This window comes from Pteropus alecto, unplaced genomic scaffold (assembly GCF_000325575.1).
Source record: "Pteropus alecto unplaced genomic scaffold, ASM32557v1 scaffold71, whole genome shotgun sequence".
Taxonomy (NCBI): Eukaryota; Metazoa; Chordata; class Mammalia; order Chiroptera; family Pteropodidae; genus Pteropus; species Pteropus alecto.
This window is the reverse complement of record NW_006433024.1, coordinates 5,781,640-5,793,412: the sequence shown is the minus strand read 5'-3', so window position 1 is coordinate 5,793,412 and position 11,773 is coordinate 5,781,640. Positions and strand designations below refer to the sequence as shown.

General features: G+C 39.2%; 1 long non-coding RNA gene across 1 annotated transcript in view; it reads left to right on the top strand.

Annotated features, from left to right (window-relative positions):
- The first annotated feature begins 5,099 nt into the window (after nucleotides 1-5,099).
- The window catches only part of LOC107195409, a 151,155-nt gene continuing 144,481 nt past the window's right edge, over nucleotides 5,100-11,773 (top strand). The window contains exons 1-2 of the long non-coding RNA XR_003045164.1: nucleotides 5,100-6,109; nucleotides 6,270-6,315. This is a non-coding gene — a long non-coding RNA (uncharacterized LOC107195409). The remainder of the gene's footprint in view (nucleotides 6,110-6,269; nucleotides 6,316-11,773) is intronic.

Genomic DNA, 11,773 nt, shown 5'->3' with positions numbered 1-11,773 from the left:
TGCACAATTTAAAATAACTAAGGTAGATTCAAGCAAGAGAGAAGTTAATTAAGATCCTTGAGGCAATGCATCAGGATGGGCTTCAGAACAAGCAAATGGACATTTCTTAAACAGAAAGAAGGGCAACACATCCTCTGAAAGAAGAGCTGGAAGAGGCAAGATGGGAGCAAAGGCAGGTGTACTTTCAGGGGTGTGTTCTGAGTGGGAAGATACAGTGAGAAGCTTGAGGGAGTTGTCTGATTGGTTCTTTTTTCATGGATGTAGAAGGTGAGGGAGTGCTGAGAATGAAGGGATCAGTTTGGGTAGAAGGCGTGGGGATGGTAGCAAAGACTTAGAATTTCACGGTGGAGCAAAGATGTCACCAATGACACCTGGAGGTGATTTTCATGGTTACCTAGGAGAAGTTTTTTATATTTTCATAGTTATGAGTTTATTTTAATGCAAATGTTTTTTTTTAATTTTGATAGATTTTAAATTTTATTATAAATTAGGGAAAATGAGTATAACGAAATATTTCTTGGAGATTATTTATGAAGCAAAAGTGCTGTTTAAAAACTGAATTAATTTGAAGAAAGGTATTCAGTAAGTAGCTCAGGTGCTACTTTTTAAAAATTTTCTTTTATTAGTTTCAGGTATACAGTACATCGGTTAGATATTTATTATAGTTCATAAAACGATCCCTCTAACTGCTCTTTCTCTCCTCTGGCTCTCAACCATCTGGCTAGAGATAGTAGTTGATAGATGGTCCCAGGGATGGGGAGTAGTTGATAGATGAGCTAGAGAGTAGTTGATAGATGGTCCCGGGGATGGGGAGCACAACACAGGGAATGCAGTCTCCTCTTTTCCCAATCGCCCTACTGGATATTTTATGTATCAAAGTTTCTCTCCTCTGGCTCTCCACCATCCATGCAGTCTCCGATGACTGCATTCCCTGTGTTGTGCTCCCCATCCCCGGGACCATCTATCAACTACTAATTTGTACTTCTTTAACCCTTCACCCATTTCTCCCAGACCTCCAATCCTCCTCCCCTCTGGCCATCACCAGATTGTCCTCTATATTTGTGAGTCTGTTTTTGATTAGTTTGTTCTTTATGTCTCTTAGATTCCACATACAAGTGAAATCATATAGAATTTATTTTTCTCTGTCTGACTTATTTCACTCAGCATAATAACCTCTAGGTCCATTCATGTCATTGAAAATGGTAGGATTTCATTTTTTTTAATGGCTGAGTAATATTCCATTGTATATATGAACCATAACTTCTTTATCCCATTGTCTGTTGATGAGCATTTAGGTTGCTTCCATATCTTGGCTATTGTAAATTGTGCTGCCATGAACATAGGGGTGCGTAGATCTTTACGAATTATTGTTTTGGTTTTCTTTGGATAAATACCCAGAAGTGCAATTGCTGGGTCCATTTGTAATTTTTTGAGAAACCTCTAGACTGTTTTCCATAGTGGCTGTACCAATTTGCAATCCCACCAACAGTGTATGAGGCTTCCCTTTTCTCCACATCCTCGCCAATACTTGTTCTTTCATTTATTGATGATAGCCATTCTGACAGATATGAGGTGATATCTCATTGTGGTTTTAAATTTCATTTCTCTGATGATTCGTGACCTCGAGCATCTTTTCATATGTCTATTGGCCATCTGTATTTCCTCTTTGGAGAAGTATCTTATTCAGGTCTTCTGTCCATTTTTTAATAGGATTTTTTTTTATTATTGAGTTGTGCTCAGGTGCTACTTTGATACAGTAAACATCCCAAAGGCGATGCTCAAAATTTTGGGAAACTTTGATACATAAAATATCCAGTAGGGCGATTGGGAAAAGAGGCACACCATGAGTGAAAAGACTGGTCAGTAGTGCTAAGACCCCAACTGTACCCAAAAGCACGACTTTGCAGGGGCTCAGACCTTAACTCTTCATTGAGAAGCTCCTGTGCTTTCATGGGGATGTTGTCAGTAACTTCTGAAAAAAAAATTGTATTTGCCAGAAAGATAAGCAAAAAAGTTGGAGAGTGAAACAGTACATTCTTGAATTCAGCAACTCTAGCCTCATTGGGCCGCATATGGGAGAGGAGGGGACAACAACATGTATAATATTAACAGTATCATAGCACAGTCATAAAGGTACAAACTCTGCTAAACAGGTGAGAGTTGCTAACGAGGAGAGCTGGAGAAGACACACTTGAGGTGATGGTTCACCAGGTGGGCAGGAAAGTTACATGAGACAAAAGCTCAGAGGCATAGAAGGGAATGATGAGTAGAGGGTATGAGAGATGATCCAAAAAGGCCTTCCTAACTAGATGAACTCTTACTAGTCTGCCTTGATGGATACATGTTGTTCTAGTCACTAGAGTGATGTATTTTTACTCATTTTAATACTATGAAATATTTTCCACGAGGGTTAAGGCAGGAAGCTGTTATCATGCTTACATTGGTTGGTAACCCAATGTCGACTGTGGGAACGGGTCACAGAATAGAGGACAGAATTTTCCATAGGAGCAGCCATGTATTCGGAACCTGAGGTTGCCTGTGTAGAGTATTCTAGGGGAAGGACCCAGGCAACCAGAGGCTACTGATTAATTAGAGAGGGAAGCAAGCAAGTTCCCAGAGGGACTGACTCAGGGGGAAGGACCTTCACATATTCATTCATCAAATATTTTTTTGATTGTGCATTAGTGCTAGTTGGGAATACGACTGATCTATAATAGACATGGAGCTTACATGAAAGAGACTTATGTGAACTAGCAAACCATCAGTGTTCATTTGGTCTTTTCAAAAGCCATTGGAAATGCCAGGATGAAAAGAGCTAAGAATTTAGAGGCTGTATTGGTTTTTGTTCACTGAAAAAAATCCTTTGTCTATTTACTATGTTGCTTCTTTAGACTCTCCACAGAGCCAGCTGGTGAGACTGTGGTATGTTCTTATATTTGAAAAAATGCTCCTAAATTACTACTTTCCTAGAACCATCCTAGTTTGCCACTAATCCCAGGCATGCCTACGGGAATGCTAGATGTCCTTGATGGCAATATCCACCGGCTTTTCCTTAAATGTTAGCAAATATGTACTAATTTGTTCAATTCTTTCAAATACTCTGAACAACAGGATAGGCATGGAAAACATAAGAGAAAGTAAAGAACTTCAAAGTTCATATTCTTTGAATTCTTGACATCTCAAGATTATATCTGATAGATGTTTACAGTTTCCTAACTTGGGGTCTCTAGAGTCCTAGAGGGTCAGTAGCTACCCTTCAGAGTGGCGCACGGATGTCCTGCTGTTGTATGGAAAAATGTGTAGGTGTGGGCCCATAACCCTCATCGGATTCTCAAAGGAACCCCCAAAGTCAAGAATCCTATAAATCCCTTGAAAGTGCTTCAATGAGTGCTTTCTATGAGAATATTCATGGATAACTTTACATAATTATCACAGAACATGAGGTAGTGAGGCAGAACCACATGGAAGGCCTGGCCTCTATTCCAGTTTCCTTATGACCACCCATGTGACATTGTACAAGTCTGGGCCCCATTTGGGACTCAGTTTACTGATCTATTAAATGGGGGAAAGGGTACTTTTTACTTCCTAGTGTTTTTGTGTCAAATGATCAGATGTATGTGAAAAAAAATGCTATAGAAACTTCAAGGTGCTATCTAAAAGCAAGAGGCTTTAGAAAATATTTACTGTCTGTACCTGTAGCTAGCGTTATGATCTTGGTCACTAGAGGGAGCTTTAGGATTCAGGGGAAAGAGAAGCTAGGGATGTCTCTCCTTGAAAGTTTGAGGACTCTATAAAGAATTCGTGAAAAAACTTCTGCCCTTTAAAAATAATATCCACTTGGATTTTTCTTTATTTTTAAAATTTACGTAAGGTCTATAAAAGCAAATATGACCACAGTTCCTTGTGACACCCGTTTCCCCACTCATTAACCAATAGGATTCTTCCTTCTGACTTTATGATAAATTTAGTTAATGGAACATTCTAGTATTTATGTAGAATCACTCTAAAAGCAAAAAAAAAAAAAAAAAAAAAAAGGTAGAAAACAACTTCCCAGAAGGCCTGGAAAGAAAGTGCTTTTCTATTAGCAAAAACGATTCATGGTGAATTCTAGGACACATGGCAATGATTGCTTCAGGAGCTGTGTACCGCAGCAGGATGGGGAAGTACATCGTGTAGCTTTGGCATGCACTTAGAACTCTGGATTTCCTGGAGGCACTCTCTGTAGTTCTCAACTGCTGTGCTTTTCTCATGTTAGGGCTAGAGTGAGAGGAATCTTACTCGTTTAAAAGAGCTTGACTATTACACCGGAAGGCTCAAACTGGTGTAAAGGAGGTACGAGAGAGTGAAAGACCCCGACTTGGCAGTTAGGGAGGCAGAATTTCACTGACACTATGTGTTTGGAGGACAATTTTTGTCCTCTTTTAGGACCATGGTTTCTCTCTCTGTTTCTGACCACTATCATCCTCTCTACCCCACACATATATGCCCATGGTCAGATGATCTTTAGGTGACCAGAATCAGGCCCCAGATCATGAAAGGCAAAGTTTTGTAGAAGCACAAAGCTCTTAGATTTATCAGATTTTCCATCCAAATTTATTTGAAGAAGGTGAAATCTTGTTATTTCTCATCTTTGTAGGCCTTCAGGTTGTCTTTCAGTCCTGAAGCAAAACAGATGCCTACAGAAAACAGTAAAAATCATTTTTTCCCATACACTTGCATGGACCCATGTAATGACTTCATTGCTAATATCCGTTAGCAAAACTGGCCAATGAAATTGTCAAGCAAATCTGCCACATTTTCTTGATTCTGAGGTTTTTTCCTGCCCTCCTCAATTTTACTTTTCAAAAATGGGGACACGTCTGTGACTTTTTTTTTTAGATTCTTATCTTAAAAAATTAAGTTTATTGGGGTAACATTGGTTAATACAATTACATAATTTTCAGGTGTACATTATAATTTGACATCTGTACTGTGACTTATTTAAAGAAGTGTTGAGCAACCCTCCTGAAAAGCTATTTATTAAATCTATGGTATTTCCTGCAACCAATGGCCTTTTTGAATTGAGGAAGTATACTAGGAAATACTTTATTTTTGTTTTGTGTTTTTCTCACACCTGGAGGCTCACAAAACTCCCCTCTGTTGCCACATTCATGCTCTCACTGCGGCTAATGGAAAAGTACTTGCTCAGAAGTCACCTCAACAGGAAGGGACTTCTCTGCTGACAGAGAGGATGCAAGTTATGAAGCCCTGCTAGGCTCATTCATTGCAGTTTATGAGAAACAGCTGCCTTTCCTTGTAGAGACACTTGTTGAAGGCTTTCCGCTCTGTGGACCCTGAGAAAGAAGATAGCTGCCAAGAAGGACTCCTGATGGCTAACTCCACTCAAATTTAAAAACAGAACCTAGAAGTCATTTTTAAACAGGGGCCTCTCACACAAACTGCACTTTAGGGAGAAGCCTGCACTGAACTGCCTACACTGTGTTCCTGCCACCTGAGCCAGCCCTTATAAAGGAGTTCCTGGAATAATAGTTCAACCAACAGGATTGAGGCTTTCCCTAATCTGAGCTGCAGCAGCTATATCCCCATCAGCTTCTTCACTGACCAGAGTGGCTTTATTCTGACCAATCAGGACAGTGTCTATTGGACCAAACAAACTTCAAGGATTTGGTGTTCTCATTTGCATGGGGATGGACCAGTCAGGGACTGGGATGGGGACTTCTGTTTATATAAGTCAGCTCCCCTCTGGCTCAGAGACCTCCCTTTCCACTCAAGGCTGTTCACTGCTGGTTTTCAGCTGGAGATGAAACATGGAAGATGAAGCACTTAAAATGTCTCGCCTTAGCAGAGCGGAGTGGACCAGAGCAGGTGGAGCAGAGCAGAGCCGTCTAGCTGGAGAGGGGCCTGGCCCCAGGGCCACCTTCCAGACATGCTGTTTCCCAACTGAGCTGTAACATTGTTGAGCTGTTCCACAGCACGCTGTGTCACAGTTGAGCTGTTTGTACTGAATAAAGTTTCCCTCCCTCCCTACACCTCAAATTGGAGATTCCTGTTGGCGTTGCCAATGACCACTAGTTGATCACTCCTTTCCCCCGGAAGTCTAGTAAATAAGGTAGGCCAATCAGCTGATTTGGGTCAAAACGTGCCAGTGGCTCTATGAGCCCATTTTAAGCCTGGCTTAAAATGTGAACAATAGGATATTTTGTGAAACAATGCCAGCATTGATTGATGTTTCTAATAATGATTACAATCCTCCGCTTTTTGTTTTCCAGAGGTTGCTGTTTCTTCTGAAAGCTTTCAGGTGGTGAAGGTCAGAAGGTGAGCAACAGAATCATTGTTCCCTAGTTTAAGATTTCGCAAATTTTAAGGTACATACAAATCACTGGAATCTTCTTACAATGCAGATTCTGATTCAGTAGATCTGGAAGTGGGAGGAACTGGTGATACTGATGTGGCTTGGTCTTTGGGCCATACTGAGTAGAAAGACCCTAGTTAATTTTTATCTCTATTTCCTGTTTCCAGCTGATGTATGTTGGCAGGACAAAGAATACCTTTTCTAATCTGATTCTCAGACACTATCAGAAATGACAAATGAATAAGTAATGATTTCAAAGCCCACAGGAAATCATGAGGTCACAGATTCTGTCATTTGAATTAGCAATTAAGTTGGCAAATCATGACTTTGAATTCTAATTTATTGCAAAGCAAAGCAGAATATTGGGAATAGACTCATGGTGTGCACAAACAGGGCAGAATTCAAACATATCTGATTTTTCTTATGGCAAAGCAACGATTTGTTTGAGGTCATTATTATTATTTTTATGGCAAGCATTATGACAAGTACTATATTTAAGTTGAAATCTGGTGGGGAATGCATGAAAGTTTGTGTACTAATTCCTTTGACTCTGAATCTTCTGTGTACCTTGTCTCTACCCTCACTGCCGGGATCCCAGTCTAATTATTGCTTATGCAAAGAATGAAACTCCTTCGGATGTGAAGAAATTTCTGATTTTTCTTGAATATTCTCAGGAGAGCTGCTTTTTGGAATTGCCATACTGGGTTTTTAGACCTTTAATTTGGCTCATTTTATATGTTGCTTTGGATATGCTATTTCCATAATTTCTGTTTTTTGGTTAAACTATAAATGTATTTTAACTGTAGGTCATACCTTCTATTTTGTAGTACTGGAAAACAAAGTGAACTTTAAACTCATCGAGTCCAATTTCCTCTTTAATGTATGAATTTCTATAAGCCAGCCTCTTGCTCGAAACGTTTGGTGATGGGTATATCTTACTACCTTATAGTCTATCCTTTGAACAGCTCTGTTAGGATGCCTTTCTTAATATTGGGCTAAGAGTTATCTCTCTGTGGCTTTTGCATATGAGCTCGGTTTTACTCACTAGGGTCAATTTTTTGTCTTGAACAGGATATGGACATAGTACATATTGTTGGGCAAGCGACTTGTTCAGGCCCAGAACTTGCATGCCAGTTCCTCATGCAACAGAATAACTTTCAGCTCCGGACATGAGTAAACCTGGGGCAAGGTCCGGAGGTGCACTTTGAGAAATTTTATGGGCCGGGACCATCACTGCTCATAAGATTTTACCACAGTTCATTGCAGGGGCTTAAGATTTCCTGCATTTTGTTCTTGTATGCAGCCTGAATTAATCCTAAAATGAAATGCAAGATGAGGATTCATGATTACTCATGAATTTTTATACAACTTTACTCAATAGGAATCTTAAAAATGGCTCCAATTCTCAAAATATTTGTCTTTTCTTTCATTCTCACCTAAAGCCAAATTTTAAAGCTAACAAAGTTGGATTCCAGTCTTCTCCTAGCACCTTTTCAGAAACATTCTTCCTTCCTATTTTATGCTCCATGGGTGACCTGAGCTCCAAGGTTTTCCCTTTGCAGTATCGTTCTATGCCTTGGACCATTCATTACTTCTTCCTTGCCCTTTTCTTTCATCAAAACTCACCTGTTTTCTGTCTGATTCTCTTAGCATCTGACTTTATTCAATGTGACACTGACTGGTAATGGGTTTTAGTCCTCTTAATAAATCCTTGACAATATATAAGATACCTCTTGCTATCTGCCTGCCTCAGCATCGCAATTCCTTAATCCAGCAAACACATGTCTCCAGATGGCCCTTAGATAGTGGCTTTTTAGTGGGGAGGAATAGGCACCATGATAAGATAATGGATGAGAACTTATTTTGGTCTGTGGGCCCCTTAGTACCACTTGACAAAAATGCATCTCCTCATTATGTGAGACTACTTCTGTTTTCCATAAACAATAACAACAACAGCTCTTACTGCATGCGATTATTAATTATAGTTAGTTACTATATTCCAAGTACTGTACCTAGGACTTAGCAGATTTCTCATTTAATGTTCATGACAACCCTGTGATATAGGAATACTTATTCTCATTTTACTGATGAGCAAACTGCAGTTCAGAGAGGTTGGTAATTTGTATAGCATCACACAGCTAGACGTTGCAGAGATAGGGTCCAAACCAAGGTCTGTCTGAGGTCTGTGCTCTTAACCATGAGCCTCTTTTTCTCTGATCAACTAACAGAGCAGAAGCTTAAGATCAGTGAGATTCCCCAGACAAGCCCTGCTGTGTCCACCTTGAATATAACCTTTCTACTTCACCTAAGTATGAAGAAACTACTGCTCTGCTCATCTCTATCCTCTCAACTCTCACCTCTCTCACTTTTCCATGCTGAGAAAAGCTTCTGTCTTCTGCATGCACAAGAATAATAAGTATTTGTTATTTAATTACAAAGATTTGTTATAGAATGGCAGGAGGGATACTAACACATCCCATCTGGGTTTACTTAAAAAGAACTGTGTTCCTGAGTATATGTGGGTTTTTTTGGTGGGGGGAGGGGGGAAGGACAGGGGGAAGAACAGTTCCAGCAACTCTTTGGTGCATGAAGCATGGTATGGTTTAATAGGATTCAGGTGACTGAGACATCTTGGTGTTATTTCTGAGAAAGCAAGATGGTTCATCCCCTTTAATGAACTGGAAACAAAGTTGCTACAGTGTTAGCCTTAGCAGGTGGGTTTATACCTGTGCCTGGATTTGTTATATTTTTTTAAAAGGACATCCCCATAAAAGTCTCCTTTTGGGACAAAGAATAAAAAGACATCAAAATGCTGTTTTCAGGATAAATGCATCATTTTGCAAAAATTTCACAGGGTTTCCCAGAGAGGCCACCCACAGAGGCAGCAACATCTGGTTGTCATACTGTCACAACAGGGGAGAGCAATGCTTGGGCACAAGGCAAAACAGAATGTTCCTTATAACTGGATGGAAGACACGTAGTTATACTGAAGCCACGAGGCAACAAATCTCCCTAGGCCCAGGAAAACGCTGAGCTGAGTAAGGCTATAGGACCTTAGGTGCAGCCATATTTTTCCTGTGACACCTTAGTAATTTTGAAACAGACTTACACATAAATCAGAAAAATATGCATCTCCAGAGAGGTGGTTGCGTATTTTCAGAATAAAGGTAGAATGAATTACTATTTTATAAGAATAATAAACATCTCCATCCTTGGAAATATGTTTAGGTGAGGCCCTGATCTCCATGAAGGACAATTTTCATTCATTCATTCATCCATTCATTTATTTATCAGATATTTACCAAGTGTCACTTCTGTGCTTGATATACGAAAAGGAAGAAGAAATTGTCTCTACTCTTGAGAAATTCATAGACCAGCAGGAGAGACTCATAGAATGAAATTATTGTGGTTCAGTGTGCTTACAGAAACCCTGAGAGGTTCACCTAATTAGCCTGTAGGCATCCATGAAAGCCTCATGGAGAAGGTGTCACCTCAGCTCTGTCTTGAAGCACAATCAGGAGTAATCCTCCAGAAATCTATATATTTACATTATATCACTTTGCCATCTACATGAAAAAGCTAAATAGATAACGTGTATGTATGTGGAGAGGGGGAAGACATAAAGTGAGTATTAAGTAAAAAATAGGAATTTAAACATCCAACCAGGAATGTTTGAGGGGGAGTGCCGGCTATTGAGGGCTCTGGCTTTGGATGACTAATGTTGGGATCTTTACCACTTCCTAGGTGTGTGTCCCTGAGCAAATTGCTTAGCATTTTAACATCCAGCGCCTCATAGATTTTTCAGATTTCAAAGAGAGAACACTTGTAAAGCTTTTGCTCAGGTGCTGGCTTATTTAACTGTCAATAAATGTAGACTCATTATTAATGCCATTATTATCATTAGCAGTGTTCTTTCACTGATTACCCTCTTAAGCTCCCTGAATCTCCTGTCCCTGATTTTTGCCTCCAGGGAAAAAATAGAGAGAGAAGAAAAAAATAAAGCAAAAAGAATATAAAAAATCAGGGTACGATGGTGATTTTCATCCTCCCCTTCGGAGGTGGTAGAATTAAGATATCCTCCAAAGAAAAGGAACACACTACCCTTTTCTCCATCCTATCGCAAATCCTGCTTTCAGCTTTTTGATCTCTTTGCTCAGAAAGGCAAAAGCATTAGTGAGATGCGGTTATAAAGTACAATTTAGAAAACTTTCAGTCCTGCTGATATTAAATAACCTGAAGCCCTCTTACTAGAAAGCTCCTTTTACTAATTGCAACAAATGCACTCCCCATGGGGGAATAAAGGGAATGAGGTGGAGAAACTATGAAAACCAAAGGAGAAAGAATAAGTTGATGCTGTAGCTAAATATGGGGATGGGAGATGAGGCCACGGGCCTGCCTAAGGTGAACAGTTGGAACTGAGACCCCTTTATAAACCTGGAACTATCAAGCGGTTATGTCTTCACTAAAGCATATCTAGAAAAAAATCTACCCTTTACCAAATATATGCATTGATCTATGCCACTTTATATAGGAGACTTGAGTATCTGTGGATTTGGGCATCTTCCGGAGATCCTGGAACCAATCCTCTATAGATTCCGAGAGACAACTGTAGTAGGTATGTTTTGGGGAGTCAAAAGTTATAAATGGATTTTCAACTGCATTGAGTCATTGCCCCTAGCTCCCTGCATTGTTCAAAGGTCAACTGTATTTAATAACATGGCCTCAAATATGTTTAAAGCAGAAATCAATTGATTTATAAAGAGACATTTGAAAATCTATATGTCGTAGGTTTTTAAAAATCTCAGTAATTAATAGACTAAAAAGTTAAAAATTAGTATAGTTATTGAAGGTTTGAACAACCCAATCAACTAGCTTAATCTAGTCTACGTATATGTAAGCCAAAAATTGATTTCTTGCTAGACCACAAAGGAAATCTTATCAAATACCAAAGACTCAGTAACATATGGGATATATTCTCTGATCACACTCCAATAAAATATGAACTTGAAGAGAAAAAGATACTTGACATTACTTTATATATTTGAAAATAGAAAGAAGGAAAGATGCTTCTAAAAACTATTTGGTCAATGCAACAGTCAGAATAATATAAATTACGCTGCAATAATGTACAGACCTAAAACATTTCAGTATCTTAAAATAATGATCTATTTCCTACTCATGTTACATTTCCAAAGAGGGCTCCACTCCACGTTTTCCTCACTCTAAGACCCAAATGGATGGAACGCCCACCACCTGGCATATTACCAGTTGCAGTGGTGGAGGGGAGAGTATGTGGCTTTTATTTTATTTTATTTTTAAAATTAATTAATTAATTAATTTTTAATGGTGACTTTGATTAGCAAAATCCAGTAAGTTTCACCTGTACACTTTAACAGTAAGGTGTGTATGTATGTATATATA